At 40.8% G+C, this 21940-nt stretch overlaps 1 non-coding gene across 1 annotated transcript in view; it reads left to right on the plus strand.

The window, feature by feature from the left end:
- Positions 1-21940, plus strand: part of LOC109418038 (uncharacterized) — a 462219-nt gene that overhangs the window by 26682 nt on the left and 413597 nt on the right. The window contains exon 2 of the transcript XR_009998070.1: positions 10558-11455. This is a non-coding gene — a transcript (uncharacterized LOC109418038). The remainder of the gene's footprint in view (positions 1-10557; positions 11456-21940) is intronic.

Here is a 21940-nt window from a genome sequence, read left to right on the forward strand (position 1 = left end):
CTCGGATATGTAGAATGAATTTGAATCATATTGTTCTCCTGTTTAATTCATTATTTAGAGTAGACATGAGAAAAGTAATAATTCGATATTTCATGTGTTCTCTGAATCTGATAAATAATCTTATATAAATTCCCTTGTTTCATAACAATAGATCCAAGCGAGAATTCATTCTAGTTAATTTAACCTACACAAAACATTCAACATATCAATAATGAGTAGTCTCTCTTTTGTTCTTAATAAGCTCAAACAGCCTATCCAGGATACTTTTAATTTACTTTTTATGGATTGTATTCCACGTTCAAACAACTACACGGTTTAGATTTGGAAAACATCCGTACGGCTTATTTTATTCACACACTGCTTTTATAATCCACCCTACAAATTCTCAATGGAGTTCTGGTCAGGGTAAGGAGCTGACCTTTCTTCAATCTAAATAAGCTTTTCACGAAACTAAGCCATATTTGCTTGAACCGTGTGAACAAGTGTATTCATGATCTTGATAAAACATTGTCTAATTTGTTTAAGGGCGTTGCTGCAAGAAACGATAGTATATATTTTTCAGGTTCAGAAGCTCGGCACATCCCTGGATGCTCGTCCATTCGAGTCGACAGAACCCATCATACCGCCACCCCCGAGAGATTCCTTGAGAAGTAACGTGATTATTTTCGTAAATCTCTCCAGTACGAAAAAAGCCATTCGGTTTTTACATGCTGAACTTCTTTTCGACCAAAAAGGTCTCCCAAAGTGTCAAATATGTCTTGAGAAGCCAATCAAATAAATATTTGAACGAATAACAGTTGATTCGCCGCATGTTGAAGGACCATCCTATCTCGATAAATCGATATGAGCAGAATGAACTGTAATTTGTTGAAGAATTTAGAGATCGAAATGAAGAACCAATTTTTAAACTTCTGTAGCTAGGGAGAACCTTTCCCAAACAGATATAATTTCACCTTCTCAGAATAATTAACACTTTGGAAACCAGGTACAGTAACCTGTAAAAATAGTGTTGTGTTGACAAATCGAGAGAAAATCTAGATTGAAAACCATCGGAATCGAATAAAGACAGGGAGATAAAGTGATATTCACCTTCAAAGAACTGTAATCAGTTTTGTACCTTTTAATTCTGCCCTCTATGCCGCCCTGTAGAGGGCAGAATATAGAGGTACAAAAATGAATACACTCATTCCAAGAGGGTATTCTGCATAGAGGGTTCGAAAAGTCGGTACAAGATGATCTGTAGATGTCAAGATGTGGTATTAACTGTAGTAAGTAATTACTCCAATCTCACGCATGTTATAGCAATCAAATCTTGAGCACGAAATCTTATGATGGCTCAAAGCTCATTCCATTTCTTCTGGGTATGACTGGGTATGACAAATATTAGCTAATGGTGATGACACCGTGATGAATCAATAAGTGCTAATGTCTGATCTCGCTGATGTCGTGATTAACAGAAGGTCTTTGTGACATGCATGAAGTTCACCACACCACATGTGGTTTCCTTTACTCGGTTTTTCAATCGAAACAATTTCCTATTATTTATGCTAATGGACAAACTCATAGGTACCAAATTGCGATAAATTAGAGCGCATATTTCAACGAACATCCATTAGGGTCATCCCATCAACGTCATCATCGCACGATCGTCATTGCATTGGCAGTACCCGATGAAGTGAAACTTTTCACCCTTGCTCAACACTTGTCCGGCGGTGAATTGGTTGGTTGGCCGTCGTTGCTAGCATCATCCCCGTCGTCGTCGTAATAGGTATGAACTTCTCCAACGAATGTTAATCACGACAATTTTTCCTCCGAAAAACCGGTCATCGTCTTCTAGAGTCGCAGACTTATACCAACCGCAACAACAATCGTGACCTCCATCCGGCCAGCTTCCACCAAAACGCTCGGAATCCGCACCGCTTGGTCCGTATCATCAGACTAGCACTTTTCTTCCGCCCGCGACACCGCCGAGACAGGGAGAGAATAATGAAGTGAAAATTAGCATTTTCCACACCGTGCCGGTTGATTTCCCGCCTAGGTTAAGAAGCGAGATTTCGCTGAATGCCCATTTGGAACCGGCAATCGGATGACACTCGGATGCTTGCGAGTCGGAGACAAATGGTAAAGAAAGGAGAGGTACCTAAGCTGTTGCTCAACTGGTTGAGCTTGCACTTTTGGTTTGGTAGGAGTTTCCCTTTCGGCAATGGAGATTTCCCACGTGCAATTGTACTGTACATCTTTTCCACAAATCGGGAGAAATTTATTCAAGAGGAAGACACGATTTTCGCGGAACGCATTGCCTTTTACACAAACTTTGGCCTGCGCTTCGTGTCATTGCGAATGATGGTAAGAAAGAGGCAATACTGGAGGCTTTCGCGGTATGTTGCCGGAACGTCTACTCTGCTGCAGGTATATGTAGAAGTTACGGAGGTGGAGCGATAAATATTTGTAAACAGACGTTGTCGCCGCTGTCGTCGATTGCGGGTGAAATTTTTGTCTGCGAACAGTGTCCATGGTTTGGATAATTTTTATTACTGTTTGTGTGATTGTAGATGATAAAGAAACCAGTGTTCAATATAGCACAGTTTTTGTCTTTCTCGTACACTACGTGCACTGAAAAGGCATATGTTCACTCAAAAAATGATTTTTCAAAAAAAGAGGCTAGGAGGATCCAGTCGCATGCATACCAATCAACTCAGTTCGACGATTTGCGATGATGAGTGTAGAATTAGCATTTAAGTTAAAATACACATTAATAAAAACCAAAATAAAAAAAGAATTGCGATGATGTCTGTATGTGTGTATGTATGTATGTCTGTGCGCAAAATAAGTTCACTCATTTTTAAGGCACTTCCCATTGGCCGATTTTATGGATTATAGCTTGAATCGAACCGGAATTTGACCGCATTGTTTGCTATTGAAAATAGTCTGGATCGGTCAAGGCGTTCAGGAGTTATGGCCATTTCAGTGATCCGGTCCAGTACCCGAGCAGAAGAAAATAACAAGTGAATAACATATCAAGGTATTTACCTTAAATACTACCACACCTTGATATGCCCTTCATTTGGTGGTAATAAGAGGCAAAATAACAAAAACAAATACTAAAATTTAGTATAAATTACACCTAGAAAATAACAAGTCTTGTTATTTCAATAATGATTACATACCTAAAATTTCAAGTGCTGTATAAAGTTATTGAATAACAAACAAATAACATTTCTTGTTATTAAATGTTTCATTTGTACGATGACTTCATGATGTAATAACAAATCTTGTTATTCGGTTATTTTCACCGCTGAGCCAACAAATACTACATCAATACCAAACTCTGCTCAAATACCTCCAACTGTTATTGTGATGTTCTCATAACATTTCGTAGAATAACGCAGCAATAACAATTTTAGGTATTAGAGCACATGTTGCTCTTCGCATGGTATTCGTAAGGTATGCCCTTCTGCTCGGGTACCGATAGAATTGGCCGTCTATACAACTGGACCAAGCCCCGTCGAACACATCAAACTACGACGATTTTTGTAACCTTTATCATGGTTGACGGGTTTTGTGTGAAAATCAACACTGGAGACCAGAAAATCCACGATGTCGGCCCGAAATTCAAGATGGCGGCTCAAAAATCAAGATAGAAACTCAAAATCCAAGATGGCGTCTGTTTGGTGGAGTTTTATAATCTAAAATCATGCAATATTTGGTGTGGGGAAGATGTCCGGAGTCCAAAAATGGCAACCGAATATCCAAGATGGCAGCCTAAACCCAAAATTCAAGATGGCGGCTGTGTAATGGTGTTTTAGGCTTCAAAACCATGTAATATTTGGTATGGGAAAGGGTGTTGAGGTTTTCGAAGACACGAGAAAGGCGCCATCACCGCTAGGTGGATTAAATATTTTGTTTTTTTTTTTATTGCAATGCTCGAAACGCACTGTGGTGTTTATGCATATTGAAAATGCAAAATAAGTCGTAAGAGTCTCCTCTGACCCAATAAATCAAATATTTCGTAGGAATTTTGATTCAAAAAAATCTAGAACATAGTGTACATATATGTATTTTCATTGCCAAATTTTTAGTTTAGCCCACAAAAAATTTCGTTGAAGTGTTAGATGATGACGGTAGCTGCATGGTCGTGATTTTTTCGGTAGTCAAGTTGGCAGATTGTGAACGAACCTCGGTACCCAAGTACATCATTTTTTATTGTTCCTCTACTGTCAGATCAGTGTAACGCTAAAAAAAAACAAAAATATATTATTGGGTACCCTATTGGACATAGGGGCTGTTCATAAACCAAAATATGGCAATCTCAGACCCCCCCCCCCCTCCCCCCTCGTAGGCTTTTGTCCATACAAACATTTTGATATTTGTATGGAGAGTAGACTTTGGCCAGAACCTTCCCCCCAAAAAGTTTACGTGCTGGAAGTTCATCGATTGGTTTTCGGCGAGAACCAATCGATGAACTTCCAGCTCATCAAATCGCGGCGATTAAAACAATAATAACACCAAAAAGTATACGTGGTTCATGAACAGCCCCATACGAAATTCATTAGTTTTCTTCGGTACATTCAGGTCTTAAAATTAGTTCTGGTAGCAGACCATGAGGCTGGAAATCGTTAGGCCTAGTGGGTCAGTACTTGGTAGGCCGATGGCTCAAGGTGCTTAGAATTAAATATTTTTCATGTATTATTATATAAAAATATATATAGATATATTGTTGGACTTTTGCTACTAAGCTTAGTATTTTAGAATGCGTTTGATAGTTTTGGTATTATTTGAAAAACATTCAACATATTTCAATGAAATTTTCACACAGTCACCTACGCATACTACTTCGAAACGCCTGAAAATTGTATGGTTCTATCTTCATAGACAAAAAAGTTGTGACTATTTGTAGGAGATGCAATATTTTACAATATGTGCTTTTAACAGTTTTTGCATGAAAAACCTTCAAAAAAATTTTTGCTCTAGACCCCCCGATGGATGATTTCCACCGACCCAGCAAATTGAAGGGAATGGCCCAAAGTATCATTAGGCAAAATTTCAGACTTACTTATTTTTTTATTATAAAGTTGTTCTACGCAACACACCGTGTAGGGCAATTTAGCAGTCGCACTGCTATGATACGACAACAAGCATACGGCTATTTACGGCCTATTTGAATGCTTATTGGTTACTTGGGTATACATATCCTCGAAAACGATAGCATAACTATTTGTGTCTTAATAATCAAGAACACAAGTTAAACTAAGCCTGTATTGTGGCTGAAGAAGCTATGTGGACCCTACGAAAACATTCCATGTGTCAGCTGTCAAAAATTATTTGATTAAAAGTTGGAAACAGATGATTAACTTTGCACGTTGTTGTATGTTTAAAGCTGATTACACAGATGAAAAATATTCTTTTCAACTTGATATTCAGCCACCTATGTATTGCTGATCAAAGAGGTTGAACAAGCACTACTTCAGTTCAATATTCAGCTGTCATTATGTTCAGCCACTGTCACAATAACCCAACTCATGTTTAGCTAATACTCTCGCTGTTCAACATTCATTGTTTTCTGGGTATTTCCGACCTTTTCTTGGTTATATTACACACTTGAAAATTCCGAAATTTCCACGAAACGGAATCACCAAAACACGTAAATGTTTTCAAGACTGAATCACAAATTGGACTCAATTTTACGCGCATCAAGTAAGTGCTTCTTGGTTGCGTAAGATGTCAACAAATCCGTTTCACCAGAAACGAAGAATCAGTATCACCTTCATCAGCCACCATCTTACTCGGTGAAATAGCCGAGAGGTAAGCGACGTGGCTCACGATCAGCAGCAGCTACTTGTCATCCGAATACTACCCCACAGTAAAAAAGCGAGCCAACATCTCTGACCCCCAATGTGCGTTGAACCCCATTTTGAAAGCAAAAAGTTTATAACCAGTAAACTTTTCTGGAACAACACTTGAAAAGCGCGTAATATTTTCCACAACAAAAAAGAACATTTTCGAAAATACTAGGAGAATTATGAAAAAATATAATTCTCTTAGCTGAAAGATGTCACAATAAATAAAAACGTGTTCAAATTAGGCCGCAATTGGGGATGCAAAGAACTTTTTTGTTAAAGAAAAAATATCACTCGTAAACTACGCCTGAACCAAATGACCTGAAACAGATGATGACTTCAAAAACATGGCCGCATCGCAGCCGGTTGATCAGCAGATCCGGTGTTCGAATCCCATGCATGACAATATTTTTCTTTTCTATGTTTTATCTGTCAAATAGGTTCTAGCAATTGCTAGACGCTAAGAAAAAATAAGTTTTATTTTGGGGTGTCTTGAAAGACGTAAATTTACATGTTATAAACTCTAAATTTGTGTTTTTAAAGATGCTCGTATATGTCAGGTTCAGGACACTTAAAATTACATGATATTTTCTAGGTGTGTAGAATTCCTGGCAAATTGGTTTCAAGATCATTGATAGATTCCTTTTGAGGTCTTACGCAATAATACTAGTTTAGTTACTTTCAAGATTTTTAACGACATTTTTGCAATATACTACCAAGTGCATCACGGTGTACGATCTGAAAACCTCTAACATTGATGGTTTAAAAATGCACTACACCACCTTCCACCGGTGGTTGCACAGACTGAACGACGTTCGACAAAATGTTTTCACCCACTGGAGTGGTAATCAAACCCACACTCTGAGGCTTACGAAACGCCTAGACGACTGGCGCCGCTAATCACACGGCCATGAAGCTTACTAGGGGACATTAGGGAATTGCATGTGTGTTTCAGGGGTCTTAGAGGGTTACAGGTGGTTTCAGAAGTGTTTTCGAAGTTCTAAAGAAGATTCAGAAATGATCCATGAAACCTCCTATAGGGTTTCAGAGCATCTCAGGGTACTTTAAGGAGTATCAACGGAATTTAAAGTGGTTTTAAGTTCTTTGCATGGGGTCTTGTGTGCATTTCAGAAGATTCCAGGGAACTTTTAGAAGGTCTTAGGAGAATAAGTGTTTCATGGCGCTTCAGGTGGGTGCCTGGGGCAGTTTAGAGGGTCTTAAGATGATTCAAGGGGGTTACAGGGGGTCTCAGCGGTACTTCTGGATGGTTTCAGGGGTTTTAAGGGGGTCTTAATGGCGCTTCAAGGGTTTCCCTGGGGCTTCTGAAGTGTTTAAATTGGTCTAAGGGGCGTTTTGGGGGTCCCAAGGATTTTCATAGGGTTCATGGATATTTAAGGGGATTTCAGGTACAAACCTGGAGCACCCTGAATCCATCTGAAACACTTCTTACGTGTATTAAAACATCTTTCAAACCCTTTTCCACATGAGACAATTTTGGGTTCTTCGGTGGTATAGCTTTTGTTACACAAACTACACTAAAAGCATTTTTATGCAGGTAATGCTTAAATTTATGAACCACTTTTATGCCCTGCATCAAAAGAGATAGTGAACCAATATTATGCATAAGAAATGTTATAATGACGGCAACGGCGGCCAGAGGGCGTTTGCAAGGGAGAACAAAGGGAGCTTGCAGAGGCGTTTCAAAAGGTCCAAAGGGGTTTCAGCTGGGTACCAGGAGTTCTCACGGGTGTTTAAAGGGGTTCCAGGTGATGTCAGGGGCGCTTCAAGGAGTCTCAGGGACATTTTATGGAGTCTCAGGGGGTCTCATGGGCAGGGCTGAAAATCGTCGCCTTACGAGCAGAAAAGTCGACGACGAGAACGAAAACTAGACCGTCATCGTTGTCCGTTCCACATCGGATGACTCATTTTAGCCAGCGAATCGTCGTGAAGTGCTTGCATCGTGACGAAAACAAAATCTTCATTCGTTTTGTTTCGCTCTTCGTAAAAGTGCGCCTGGCCGACGAAGTCAATGTTGCCACCAGCAACGCACAAAAAAAAAGATTAAGAGGATTAAGAGCTTCAGAGAATTTTAGCGAATTGTAGTGGCGATCCAGATGCGTTTTCGGTGATTTCGGACGGTCTCAGGTGCGTTGAATGGGGTCCTTGGGGGCTTCGGGAAGATTTCGAAGGCATTGCAGGAAGTTTCTACGGATTTTTCGACCCCTTCACAAAACAACTTTGAACCCCAAAAACCTCCATAATACCATTGATATCCCAACTAACAATGATAGCTGAATAACAGCTTATTCAGCTAAAATTTTCAAAATATAGCTTAACAAAGGCTTATACATCTGTTGTACAGCAACAATGATCGTTGGAGTGCCTTTTAAATCCCCGTAATCTATTTGAAATGTCCCTAAAACTCCCTTGATACGAAGCTGACCTGAAAATAAACTGTTTCGGAACGCCTCTGAAACCTTCATTATATCATGGATACGTCCTTGAATTTATCATATTCAATTTAAAATACACTGGAATCCTTTGTAACGCCCTTTAAAGGCTCCTGAGACCCTCCCTTAAAGCCCATTGGAACGCGCCTGAAACCCCCTCAATACTATTGAAACGCCCCTGCAATCCCCGTAATCCTATTAAATCGCCAGCGCAACTTCATGGAACGCCTTTGAAAGGTTCCTGAATTCCACAGAAAACTTTTGTTTTAATTCATTTATTTAGTATTACATCAAATTCAAGATAAAACTGAATCAACCATATTTCTCCGTAATACACGGTTCGTGGCTGCCGTTCTCCATCCTCGGTCACGCCAATAGAAATACACTAGAACTCCAATGGCGCTGTAGTCATTTTTCCTATTTAATTATATTAACAACTTTAATTGCCATATTCGATTTTTTGTAAGTGCCCATCGTGTAGAGGGTCTCTTGTTTTGGTAAACAAAATTTATTTGACACTTCTAGTACCGCTAATGACGCTGTAAGGGCGTGGCAAACTAGATGTTTGTCACACGAACAGTCGCGACATTAGACTTCTGTGGCTAGTTATTCTAATGTCACGCCCGATGCTCGCCAAGTAACGCTCCAACTGATCCGCCCATCGTGTTGTCTCGTGCGTCACTCCACGGCTTTTTGTGTCAACCGGATCAGTCGCGAACACCAACTTTGCAGGGTTGTTGTCCGGCATTCTTACAACATGCCCCGCCCATCGTATCCTTCCGGCTTTGGCCACCTTCTGGATGCTGGATTCACCGTAAAGTGCAGTGTGCACGTGATTCATCCTTCTCCGCCATACACCGTTCTCCTGCACACCGCCGACGATCGTCCTTAGCACGCGTCGCTCGAAGACTCCGAGTGCTTGCAGGTCCTCATCGAGCATAGTTCATTTCTCGTGTCCGTTAGGACCACCGGGCTTATTAGCGTTTTGTACATGGTGCATTTGGTGCGTGGGTGAATCTTTTTAGACCGCAGCTTCTACTGGAGTCCGTAGTGGGCACGATCGTCGACTTCCACTGACAATGCGCCTTCGTATTTCGTAGCATTGTTGTCAGCCATCAGTAGTGATCTGGGGTAGACGAATTCCTCCGCCACCTCGAAGGTATCCCCGTCTATCGTCACATTACTACCTAGACGGATCCAGTCGTGTTCGATTACGCCTACCAGCATGTACTTTGTTTTTGAGGCATTCATCACCAGTCCGACCTTTGCTGCTTCGCGTTTCAGGCGGACGTACAGCTCTGCCACCGTTCCAAATGTTCTGGCAATAATGTCCATGTCGTCCGCAAAGCACACAAATTAACCGGATTTTGTGAAAATCGTACCCCGACTGTTGAGCCCGGCTTGTGGCATCACACCTTCCAGAGAGATATTGAAGAGTAGACAGAGAGTCCGTTACCTTGTCGTAGTCCCCGGCGAGATTCGAATGAACTAGATAGTTCACCCGAAAATCTTATGCAGTTTTGCACAACCGTCCATCGTTGCTTTAATCAGTCTAGTCAGCTTCCCAGGAAAGCCATTTCCGTCCATGATTCTCTTTTTGCTTGTTGTTTACATTTTATCGACGGGAAAAAATGATATATTTAATTGATTGAGCTGCTTTTGCTGCATTCTTCCGCAGTGAAATGCAACTTTGAAGTGTCACACAGCTTTTGTGGGATGTGATTTGAAGGTTGGTTTCACAAGTGAATCTGACGAAGTTAAAATTGAACGGTTATGAAGAACAATTCAGCAAGATGCTGCTTTGGTACGCTTGTCTTCATCGTACGCAAATCAAGAAAAATGTTCAAGTCGTAAATAGAGTAAAATTTCGCGTAATTATTCGATTTCCAGTGCAATAGGGGCTTAATATATAGTCTTCATATTTAGAATATCTGTAATTATTGGCTATTTCCCGTCTGGTATGACGGGAAATGGCGCATATGACGAAGTAGATTTCTGCCCTGCTTACGCCATAACATCAGGGTTAATGCGATAATAATATCCAAACCCACATCAAACAAGAACTGGACTGTCCTCTGGAGAACCCGGCTCTATTATGATTCATTTTCACCTCAAAACTGCTCATTTCTCGACTCGATCCATACTCGTCTAATAACGGTCTATCAATTACGATATCCCCTCAAACTAATTTCCTCACACTTCAACTGACGCAATGCTAGTAATTACTCAACTCACTAACACCTCACAATTCTTCCCGTTCTTCTTTTCAGATCTTACCCAGAGTACCGCTCGATCGACCCCCCATCATCATCGTATCGCTGCACGCGTAGAGAGGACAATGACCATTCAGAATTCTTCTCGCGCGGTGCTCCACATTCAACAAGACCCACTCGGATCGCGGCCTATAATTTCAATTAAATCTCAACCAGCAATGGTTCATGCGCTTTGAGAGCTCAGAGTTCTTCTAAATTCCTCCAGCCTCGTCAAGGTCAAGTTTGGCCAGTTGACTGTGCCCGGTGCCGCACGCAGTCAGTGGTGATGAAAACGGATGATTGAGCAAAAATTAAGTACCACCATCGTCGTTGTTCGTTGTTGAGTCTAACCTCCTCGGTTTGGTGGGTCGTTAAATAAAGTGAAACTTGCCAAGAGTTACTCGACGCGAAGTGTGTATGCAAAAGTGTGTAGGTGCGATTCACTATTATACCCTCTGTGCAAAGGTGAAAATAATAATTGGCAACAAAGAATCAAATGAAGTGTGATCAACAGTGAGTGATTGATTCGAAGAAAAAAGGGTGTATACGGAAGAAGTTGCCAAGTCTGGACAACTCGAAGTTGGTTGTGTGTCGTGAACAAAAGATTTGAACGCCGCGCCGCACCGGCTGGATTACGGGAAGGATGCTGGGTAACAGCGGTTGTGATGCGAATCTGTGCTAACTGGGTGTGTTTCGCAATTTTGAGTGATTTGAATGGATGACTAGGAGACGAAGAAACGAGCTTGGTGTATTGGTTTTTGGTGCTGCTTTGAAGATTTAAGTGTGATAAGTGCGAAGAAGGAAGTGTAAATACCTGGTAGCAGAATCAGTGGAAGCGGCTTGCAAATTGGATTAACCTCAATTGGATGTTTACTTTGTGGATTATGGCCGGTTTCTATCAAACTACAATCATGAGGTAAGTGATTTCCATTTTCATACTCTAGCAAATTGAAAAAACTGGAAACAAGATTGTTTGATGCAATGTTATGTTGAGAAAATTCAATTCTCATGCTTGAGAATCCTTGCACATAAATTTTCATTCATTTCATTCAAATTCATGATAATACTGAATCAACAATTTGCCGCCATAATACTCGATTTGCAGCTGCAGTTCTCCAACGTCGGTCACGCCCAACACTCGCCAGATCACGCTCCACCTGGTCCGCCCATCGTGCTCTCTGCGCTCCACGCCTTCTTGTGCCAACCGGATGTTTAACAAACACCAACTTTGCAGGGTTATTGCCCGGCATTCTTGTAACATGCCCTGCCCACCGTATGCTTCCGGCTTTGGCCACTTTCTGGATGCTGGGTTCGCCGAGCTCGTGGTTCATCCTTCTCCGCCACACACCATTCTCCTGCACGCCGCCGAAGATCGTCCTTAGCACCCGTCGCTCGAAAACTCCGAGTGCTTGCAGGTCCTCCTCGAGCATAGTCCATGTCTCGTGTCCGTAGAGAACCACCGGTCTTATTAACGTCTTGTACATGGTACATTTGGTATGGGAGTGAATCTTTTTTGACCGCAGTTTCTTCTGGAGTCCATAGTAGGCACGAGTTCCGCTGATGATGCGCCTTCGTATTTCACGGCTCACGTTATTGTCAGCCGTTAGCAAGGAACCGAGGTAGACGAATTCTTCTACCACCTCGAAAGTATCCCCGTCTATCGTAACATTGCTGCCAAGGATTGTCCTGTCTCGCTCAGTCCCACCTACCAGCATGTACTTTGTCTTAGCTGCATTCACCACCAGTCCGACCTTTGCTGCTTCGCGTTTCAGGCGGGTGTACAGTTCTGCCGCCTTCCCAATGTTCTAGCAATAATATCCATGTCATCTGCAAAACAGACAAATTGGCCGGATTTCGTGAAGATCGTACCCCGGCTGTTGAGCCCGGCTCGTCGCATAACACCTTCCAGGGCGATGTTGAAGAGTAGACAGGAAAGTCCATCACCTTGTCGTAGTCCCCGTTGATATTCGAATGAACTGGATAGTTCACCCGAAATCCTTACGCTTTTCTGCACACCGTCCATCGTTGCTCTTATCAGTCTAGTCAGCTTCCCGGGAAAGCTGTTCTCGTCCATAATTTTCCATAGCTCCATAGCTTCCATAGCACGTAAATTTTATCAATGCTGAATTCAGCAGCTACGAAATCATGCATGATACTGTGGTGAGAGATTTTTTTTATTTAGTCGACGTAAAACTACAAAGCGAAACAAATGCAAGAGTCGTTGTCGGTGCCATGAGCAAGAGCGTGTGATTTTTAAAGAGAAACTCAAGCGCTCTCTCACGCATGATCTGAATCTAGTAACATTGATAAGCAGTCTTGTGCATCTTTACACTGAAAGTCTCAATATCTATATTTCCATATTTTATTGCTACGGCCGACCATGTCTGACATCATCTAACAAACACATTCGCGAAGAACGCATTGATTGGTACGATGAGAACTCCCTCCAAGCTCATTCCTTGCAAAATTCAATAGCAGTCCAATGCATGTTACTGTCGCTCCAACGCAGAAATTATGACACTCACTGCTATACGACCGTCGCCCGCATGATGGTCAATTGTGATTTGTTCACAGCGCTGCACACGCCGTATGATTCGATTTTTGAGTCACTATGATTTTTTTTTTCAGATTTATAGAACTTCATTTTGATACCGTCAATCAATTTTTAAAAAATGTATTTTTTTAAATCAACTTTTGACAGCTGAGCAACTGCTTGATAGCTGTTCTAGTACAAAATCCGACGAGGGGTGATTTATTCAGTCGCTGCCATACGAACTTCAAATTGATTTTTAACCCTTCTGGACACGTGCCGTTTCAGCTGCTTGATGGCGCACGTGCTGAAAGGTTAAATAGCTTCAAAGTAAAATTATACAGAAATCAGAACAGCTGAAAAGTGATTTCATTAAAATGTAACGAATGTAATGTAAATGTAAATGTAAAAATGTAATGTATGTATGAAGATGAAGAAGTTCATAAGACAAAATGTTTATTAAAATTGATCACTTTTCCGAAAAACTAGAGGAGCAGTATAATGTAAAAGTGGAAATTTATAATATTGACGTAAACGTAAACTTATAGGAACCTACACGCTAAAAAGTCCCTGAACAAAAAATCACGAATGGAGGAACTGAGAGTCAGATCGTAATCATGGTTTAGTTCCCAAATACGTGATTCAAATAATCAACTTCCATGCAAAGCTAGCACAAATTCTAGAACACAGTTCACGTCTTTCCATCCCGGCTGTTTATTTAGTAACGCATCCAGAAACGAGAACACAAATCACGATATCAATGAGACATGGAATCAAATTCGTGATTTTGTTCGTCATAACGAGAATTCCGTTCACGCGCGCTGTCATTTTTAATAACGTACGCGCTCGCAGATATCAACACAAGTGCCGCGAATCTTTTTCTAGTGTCCGATGATTTCTCTTGCTTTGTACCTTTTTTGTGATAAAAGTGATAAACTCTTGCTACCCAGTGCTAGTGTCATAAAAATAGTGATATTTTGCTGTTTAGAGCAAAAAATCTGCTGTGTCTTCCCGGTGTTCTAACCAGCCAGCGACTTCACACAGCCCAAGAAAGGATTATCGCAGCTTTTAGTCCTCCTGCAGATAGTGCCATTGGTGGATGGGGTTGTTTGCTTTCGAAACAAGTAAGTTTACCATTAAATGGATTGTATTTGAGGAAATTCGTCTTCAGCAAAAATGGCGAACGTTCTGGTTGATAATTATAATCATAAGTACCAGACCAAAATCGTCAACAAAGCTTCTGCTGCCACGACGGAAGTCCTAAATACCAGATCCAGGGTGGCCACTAAATATCAGTTTTGAAATTCCCGTCTTTTTCCCGGTTCTCCCGGTACGATTTCTGAAATTTTCCCGGTTTTAAAAATGCACATTTTTTTTAGTAGTTAACGCCCAATTTTCGTATCATATGGATGATAAGTACCATGTAAAAATGCACTTGCAATCCTGTGAATACTACGTATTAGACATTTATAGTTTAACTAGCTGTCCCGGCAAACGTCGTACTGCCTGCCTACTGTGTTTTTTTGACATACAGCTTCATAGGGACGTCCCCCGCAAAGTCATCTGTATGAGAGCCCCCCGTTCCAGAGACCGGGAGAGGTCTCGCACCTAGCTAAGAACCTTCCCCTGCCCCAAAAATACCCTCATACAAAATTTCACATCGATTGGTCCAGTAGTTTTTGAATCCATAATGGTTTGCCCTGGCTTGCCGGCAAACTTTCTAATCCTGAAGTTTGTGCTTCTTTTACTTGATCATTTCTCAAGCTATGTATCAATTTCTATTCCATTGGGAGGCATCCTTCTCAGAATAGGTAGGAGTCGCAACCCACTATAAACACATTTGTTGCCTTCTTAAACATTAGCATGCCTCAGGTTACCTACAATTTCCTGATCTCGTTCCAACTGGAGTGTGTAATAGCAGTTCAGCGTTTTAAAGCTTAAACGGCCAAATATTTACTTTCTTATAATCACATTTTTGAACGCAAATATTCTGGAATAACGACTGGAGGCATCCGTGGAGGAATTCCTCAATGATTTCATGGATGGAGCCCTAGAGGAATACGCGAAGGATATTTGGGTATAAAATACTTAGAGGAATTTCTGGAAGAAACTGTTGATTAATCTATGTATGGATGTCTGGAGGAATCCGTTAAAGAGCCGTGAAGAAATCGCTGCATTAATCTGTCTGTGGTTCCATAGCCAAATTTCTTGAGAAATGTATGGGCTAATACTGGAGCAAATCAATGAAAAAAACTTGAGAACGTCGTAAAGGATTTCCTTGAAGAATCAAATCAGGTGTTCCATATCACTTGAATCATTGAATACGAATATCAACCGTAGAAACATTTCTTGTCATCTAAAACCTTTGCTGAATTGCTTCTCTAAGCATTTCTTGTTATGCAGAATTTGTATGGAAGACTTCCTTTTTAAAGAGGGGGAGGGGGGGCTCTCATACCTCTGGTTATCATAGAAATATTTCTTGCCTTCTAAAACCTCAAGATGCCAGACTGTGCTCCATTTGCTCGATTGGTTCTGGAGTTATACAGAATTTTCCGTTTAATTTGTATGGGAGCCCCCCTTTTAAAATTTGGGAGGGGACTCACATGACCATACAAATATTTCTATAAACTATCACAGATCAAAATTGGTTCCTTTTGCTTGAGTGATTCTTGAGTTATGCAGAAATGTAACGGAAATTTGAATAGGAGCCCCCCTTTCCAGATGGGGATGGGTCTCTAACCATTCTTTCCCTGTCCCAAAAACCTCCGCATGCCAATTTTCACGTTGATCGGTCCAGTAGTTTCCGAGTCTATAAGGGTCAGATAGACAGACAGAAATACATTTTTATATGTATACCACAGAGTAAAAGGGTCAAGTACCGATGTAAATGTTTTGTCGTTACCGAAATAGAAATATACCTGGCTGAAAGATTACATTCAAAAGTGGAATGGAAAATGAAAAAAAAAAAATAGAGCGGCAATCGCCAAAATTATGTAATTTTTGCAATCAGGCGTCAAAGACGTGTTTGACAGTCAGTGCAGTGATAAAGGTGGTAATCAGATTTGAAACCCGGAACAACCCCCTTCCAACATCTTTGGCTCCCCTCTACCCCTAGCCCTTTACAGGTGCTTAGTAGATGTTTAGGTAAAACCCTGCTTAGGTAATAATAATGTCCCTTAAAATATATTGTAACCTCTTGTTGGACCTAAATTAGGTTCCACCGTCCAGCGTACGGCTCGGTCCGCGGAACCAGGATTGGTTCCCGTGCCTTACGGTAAAGGATTTCTTTCTCCAAGGAGGATCACCACGGGTAAAAGTTTAAAATGCAAAGGAGGTTTTCCCCTCTCGGCCGTCCAAGGTGACGATACCACGGCCGGCCGATTGCGCCTAAGAGTGAAGACGCCTGCATCCGCTCTCTAACAACTTCGGCTGGCCTTCGGCCGAGTTCAGGCCTAGTCGTCTTGCCATCCGGCGAGATTTCTGGCCGCACAGCTCGGCTAATGAACGCGATACTACCGAATAGATTAGTACACATTTTTACGAATTTACATTAAATTATTTCACCAGGCAACACGCACACGCCACAAAATAGGACATTTGTATCGCGAAAGATTGCCTTGAGTCGGCCCAGTCGATTCGTTTCAGCCCTTTCAAATTTGACAATCATTTCAGCGCCGCACTCTAGATTGGTTTTGTTTGCGACCGTGTTGAACTTCTCTCCCAGCTTATTTCCGGTTCATTTGTATTGGAGCCCCCTTTTCACAGGGGGGAGGGGTCTGAAACCCAGCTAAGAACCTTCCCCGGCCCCAAAAGTACCCACATACAAAATTTCACACCGATCAGTTCAGTAGTTTCCGAATGCATAGCGGTCAGACAGACGGACAGACAGACAGACAGACAGACAGACAGACAGACAGACAGACAGACAGACAGACAGACAGACAGACAGACGGAAATTCATTTTTATATATATAGATATATATAGACTAGCTGACCCGGCAAACCTTGTATTGCTCAATAAAAAATGATGATGTATTCTTTCTACACAGTTTGTGTTTAAATTGCCTGAATACATTTTATCTTAGCTTAACTCTCTAGCAATTGCGCTGTTGTATTTTATACAATACATTGAAAAAATTTCGCTTTTGGTCCTCAGCATTAGCGTGGTGTTGGCGCCACCGCGCGAGTTACGAAAGGTTAAAATTTGTTTTTAAGTTATAAAAAGGGCCCCTTTCCTACATAACACCATAACACGAAAGAAAAGCATATTTTTAAAGAATGAAAATCTCCTATGAAGAAAGCATTTTGATTTCCAACCAACTCTTTATCAGTGTAACTTTGAAGTAAGGCAAATCTCTCATTGCATTAACAGTTCAAACGCCGCATACTTCTCAACAATGCCTCTCGGAAGAAAAACCTTTGAGGGAGCATCCAGAAATAATGTAGTTTTTTTGCCAGATTTTTTACTTTCCCCTCGTAGCCTCCTCTCTTCCCCTTGAATGCTACGCCATTAATGAACGGTCCCTGATGAAAAGAAGGAATAATTTCTAATGGAAGTTTTTGTAGTTAGATCTTGGTCGTCAAAAAAATATGTAACAAAAATTTGAAAATGTCTTGCCCTCAGAAACTTGCACTTGTCCAATTAAGTTCCTTTTGCTAGATTTCTACATTGTATGCATAAATTTATGTTTCATTTGTGGGGTGGTCTTTCTATATGAGGTGGGGTCTCGCACCGCAACAGAAATTTCTTGCCTTCAATTTGCTCCACATGCAAAATTTGGTTCCATTAGCTTGATTAGTTCTTATGTTACGGATAAAGATATTTTCTGCTCTGCAGTTTCTGTGAAATCAAACGAAAGTTCAATATTTTTCCCAACGTTTCGAATCGTGTTAGTCTTTTTCACAGGATAATTCTGGCTATTCGTTTTTCGTTTGATGTGACATATATTGTCGGTGTCTGCACTATTAATAATTTGATACTTGGATATTAAGTGAAACGACCGTTTTTTTTTTACTTAATTAAACAATTGATTCCAAGATTGAATCCTCTGCACTACACTTTTGTTGGTGGTAACTGTTGGTTTGAAAAATCTAAAACTTTCGTTTTAATTTTCCAAGACTATAGTGCCGAAATTAGTAGCTCTATAGTTCTCAAGTTATGTTGAATTTTCTGTTACATTTGTATGGGAGATCCTATTTCTGGAGAAGAAGAGGCCTTAAATCATCTTTAGGCTATTTACGGCATCATCAGCATCGGCCGCCATGTTGGATATGTGGCTCGAAATTTCAAAGTGATAGTTTTCTGCAACCATAGTGAATATTCGTATAAAAAAGTATCATCCTATATGCTCACTCGCAGTGATTGCGATGATACTTTTTCAGCTGCATTGCTGCAGAACTGGCAGTTTTTTATCACTTCGAAAACGCGATGCAAACGATCATTGAAAAGCAAAAAGTTAATTATTCGTTTGAAAGCTTGGAGATGCATCATGACACCTTAAGAACCTTCCCTATAACTCCAATAAAACCCCGCATACAAATTTTCACACCGATCGGTTCAGTAGTTGTAGAGTATAAAAGGGTCTGACAGACAGAACTCATTTCAAGCCTAACATTACCAAACACCGTATATAACATATGTAAAGAAAAATGATATTTTCACATGAGGCGCTGAATTTCGTTAATGACTTTTTTTATCACTCACCTTTGGGAATGTTTTGTGAAAAAATAATCGGATTTTTTACGTTTCTGAAATGCTCAATGTATGAGTTGCTATGGGAACAGCGAGCTCCCCAATTCAATTTTCTCCGTTCGTGGATTTTGTTAGATACGGTGTTTGGTAAAGTTAGGTTTGATTTATGTATTTTCTATAGCTTTGGCGAAGAGACGACAATAGCATACTATCTTCACTTATTTATATAAATAAGATCGAATTTCTATGTGAGTTACTGTATAAAGAATAATCGTGAGAGATACTTTCAAAAGATGGGTTCTATTCTTTGAAAATACTACCGTGACATCACCTAATTCCAAACACTTTTTTTTCGGTTTCTTATTCCGTTCACACCAACAAAAAACGGGGTGAACGGAATTAGGAACCAAAAAAAGTGATTGTAATTTGGTTCTGTCGCGATATATCTTTCGAATAATTTTCCAAGTTCAATAATATTTTGTTCACGTATTTTAAACTTTGTAAACTGTGTGTGGAGAACAGAGACAGGGATCCCTGTCTCATCCTAATTCAAAGAAAAGTAAAAGAGTATGACCACAAAAGTATTTTCATATTAAGTTGGATACTTCTTTACTGGATGTTAGCTGAATATGTATATTAATTTTAGTGTCCATATCACTGCGTGCGGTAATGGTTGTACTGTACATTTGAGCAGTGGTGTTTTTGACGAAAGGGGCGGGAAATAAAAAAGTGTGCCCGTGAACATTAAGATTTACCGTCCGGTCCTCTGAGAGTAATCCAGGTTGAATTTGAGGAGCAATACGCCTACCAACACTTCACCACCCCCCACCTCCCTTATTGGGGGCGGGTCGTTCGCAACAAAGCTGTTTATCTGGGCACGGATCACGCTCCGCGCTTTGTTCCAGAATGCCAATTACTGGACACCACTCGACCACGACGCCACCACCCATGATGCCTGTCACGTCGCATTACTGAACCAGCTCCCCCCTGTTGTAGAATAGATAGGAATAAAATATGTACGTACTAAGCGAATGTAATCACTTTTCAAGACCACCCGCATCCTCAAACTTCCACACTCCTTCAACGCCCTGGGACCCAGGAGCATAAGAGGGCTTCTGCGCCCACCCAGGAAGCGGCCGTGGCTCAGACCAGCTGTTTTTGGCCTAGTGACGTTCCCTTCTGGAGCGGCAAGTTTCTCCCGGGGTCAAAAGCGGGTTTACGTTCATTATGTGTGCCTTCGGAAAGACGGTCGGTATCAAAGGTAATAATCACTTCGCGGTCGTCCTTGGCTGTGTCAATTCTGCTGAGTATTTTCAGAACGCTGGCACATTCAGTCCGTCTCCATTGCTTTGGTCTTAACCAACTTTGCCACTGATATCCGAAGCCAAACATATGGTTTTATGTCCCTTTCAAGCAGTTACATATGTTGTAAGTCCTATTGATTGAGGCGGTCAATCAATAAAATACATAATCCGGCAAACGTCGTACTGCCTGCCTACTGTGTTTTTTGTCGTGCAGCTCCATAGGGACGTCCCCGAAAAGTCATCTACATGGGAGCCCCCCGTTCCAGAGACCGGAGAGATTCCGCACCAAGCTAAGAACCTTCCCCGGCCCCCAAAATACCCACATACAAAATTTCACGCCGATCGGTCCAGTAGTTTCCGAATGCATCACGGTCAGACAGACAGACAGACAGACAGACAGACAGACAGACAGACAGACAGACAGACGGAAATTCATTTTTATATATATAGATATATATAGATATATATAGATATAGATTTAATTTAATATTATTCTTGACGGAATGCATCTATGGAAAAAATGGAAGTAACTACCAATGATGACATAAAAGGCGTATGCTACACAATTACTTACACATATTTTCATTCAGCTCCAAATAGTTCATAATTCAAGCTTTCTCTCACTCATTATTTTACTTATTTTCTTGTACTTAAAAAAAAACAAGGGTAGCTAACTATGACAGATCTATAATAGGTAAGATGTGCATATAAAATCAGCAAAGGTCCGGGACATCGAGGATAATCGAACCATTTTTTTTTTTTAATTTTATTCATTAGCGTAGGTGCCCTATCGCAACTTCATTGGTGTTGTTTCCGGGGATTACCTGGAGGAATCAACTGAGTATTCCCCCAAAAACTTACAGCTGGAGATTCTTACAAAGTTTTGTCCGAGATTTCATCTTTCGATTACTCCAAAAATACTATCTTGGATTTCTTTAGTAACTTCTGTTAGCACCTTGTATATCTTTTGTGGATTCCTCTAGATTTCTTGACCGTCCATAAATAGCGCGGTTGGCCACCATCGCCAGCACCACGCTAATACTGAACACAAAAAGCGAGATTTTTTCAACGTGTTTTACAAAACACAACAGCGAGATCGCTCGAGGGTTAATGGATTTATTCTGGAAGAGGTTCCTTTAGGGAATTTAGGATTTTAGTCAGTCTGTTGGCAATGGGGTACGTTCGGTGTAGTACTAGATTTGTAGTAATGAGCTGAATTTTAGTATGGTGAGAAGGTCAATCCTCTGTTTCTGCAATGAAATGGTGCAAAAAGCGTGGGTATTATGATTCCTTGTTCCTACTGTTTGAGCAAAACTTTGGATAACTATGTTGTTTATGTTGCAAGAAAAAGAGAAAACAACAACACTGTTGTCCAAAGTTTTGCTCAAACAGCATCAAATTAGGCAAGGAATCATAATACCCACACTTTTTGCACCATTTCATTGCAGAAACGGAGAATTAACCTTCTCACCATACTAAAATTCAGCTCATTACTACAAACCTAGTACTTCACCGATTTGTCCTATTAGGGAATAGAACTTTTGGTCTGGGATCATGAATTCGATCTAGGGATTTCTCCTGGAACTCCTGAAGGATTCCCAAAAGAATCTCCCACATGTCTAGAAGGTTTCCCAAGGAACTCTTGGAAGAGTTCTCGATTACAAAACTCCCGCAGTAGTATGATTTTCAGAATTCTGGAGTACTTCCAGAAATAGTTATCGTAAAGTTTTTGTAAGAAATTTTGAGAGATCATCCAGAAGGAACTCCTGGGTGATTTGTAGAGGGAGCTTCTGAAGCATGCCCAAAAACAACTCCTGGAGCAACTCCAAAAGCAACTTTCATAAGCAACTCCTGGAGGTTTCTTTGAACAAACTC

Source organism: Aedes albopictus, chromosome 2 (genome assembly GCF_035046485.1).
Source record: "Aedes albopictus strain Foshan chromosome 2, AalbF5, whole genome shotgun sequence".
Classification (NCBI taxonomy): domain Eukaryota; kingdom Metazoa; phylum Arthropoda; class Insecta; order Diptera; family Culicidae; genus Aedes; species Aedes albopictus.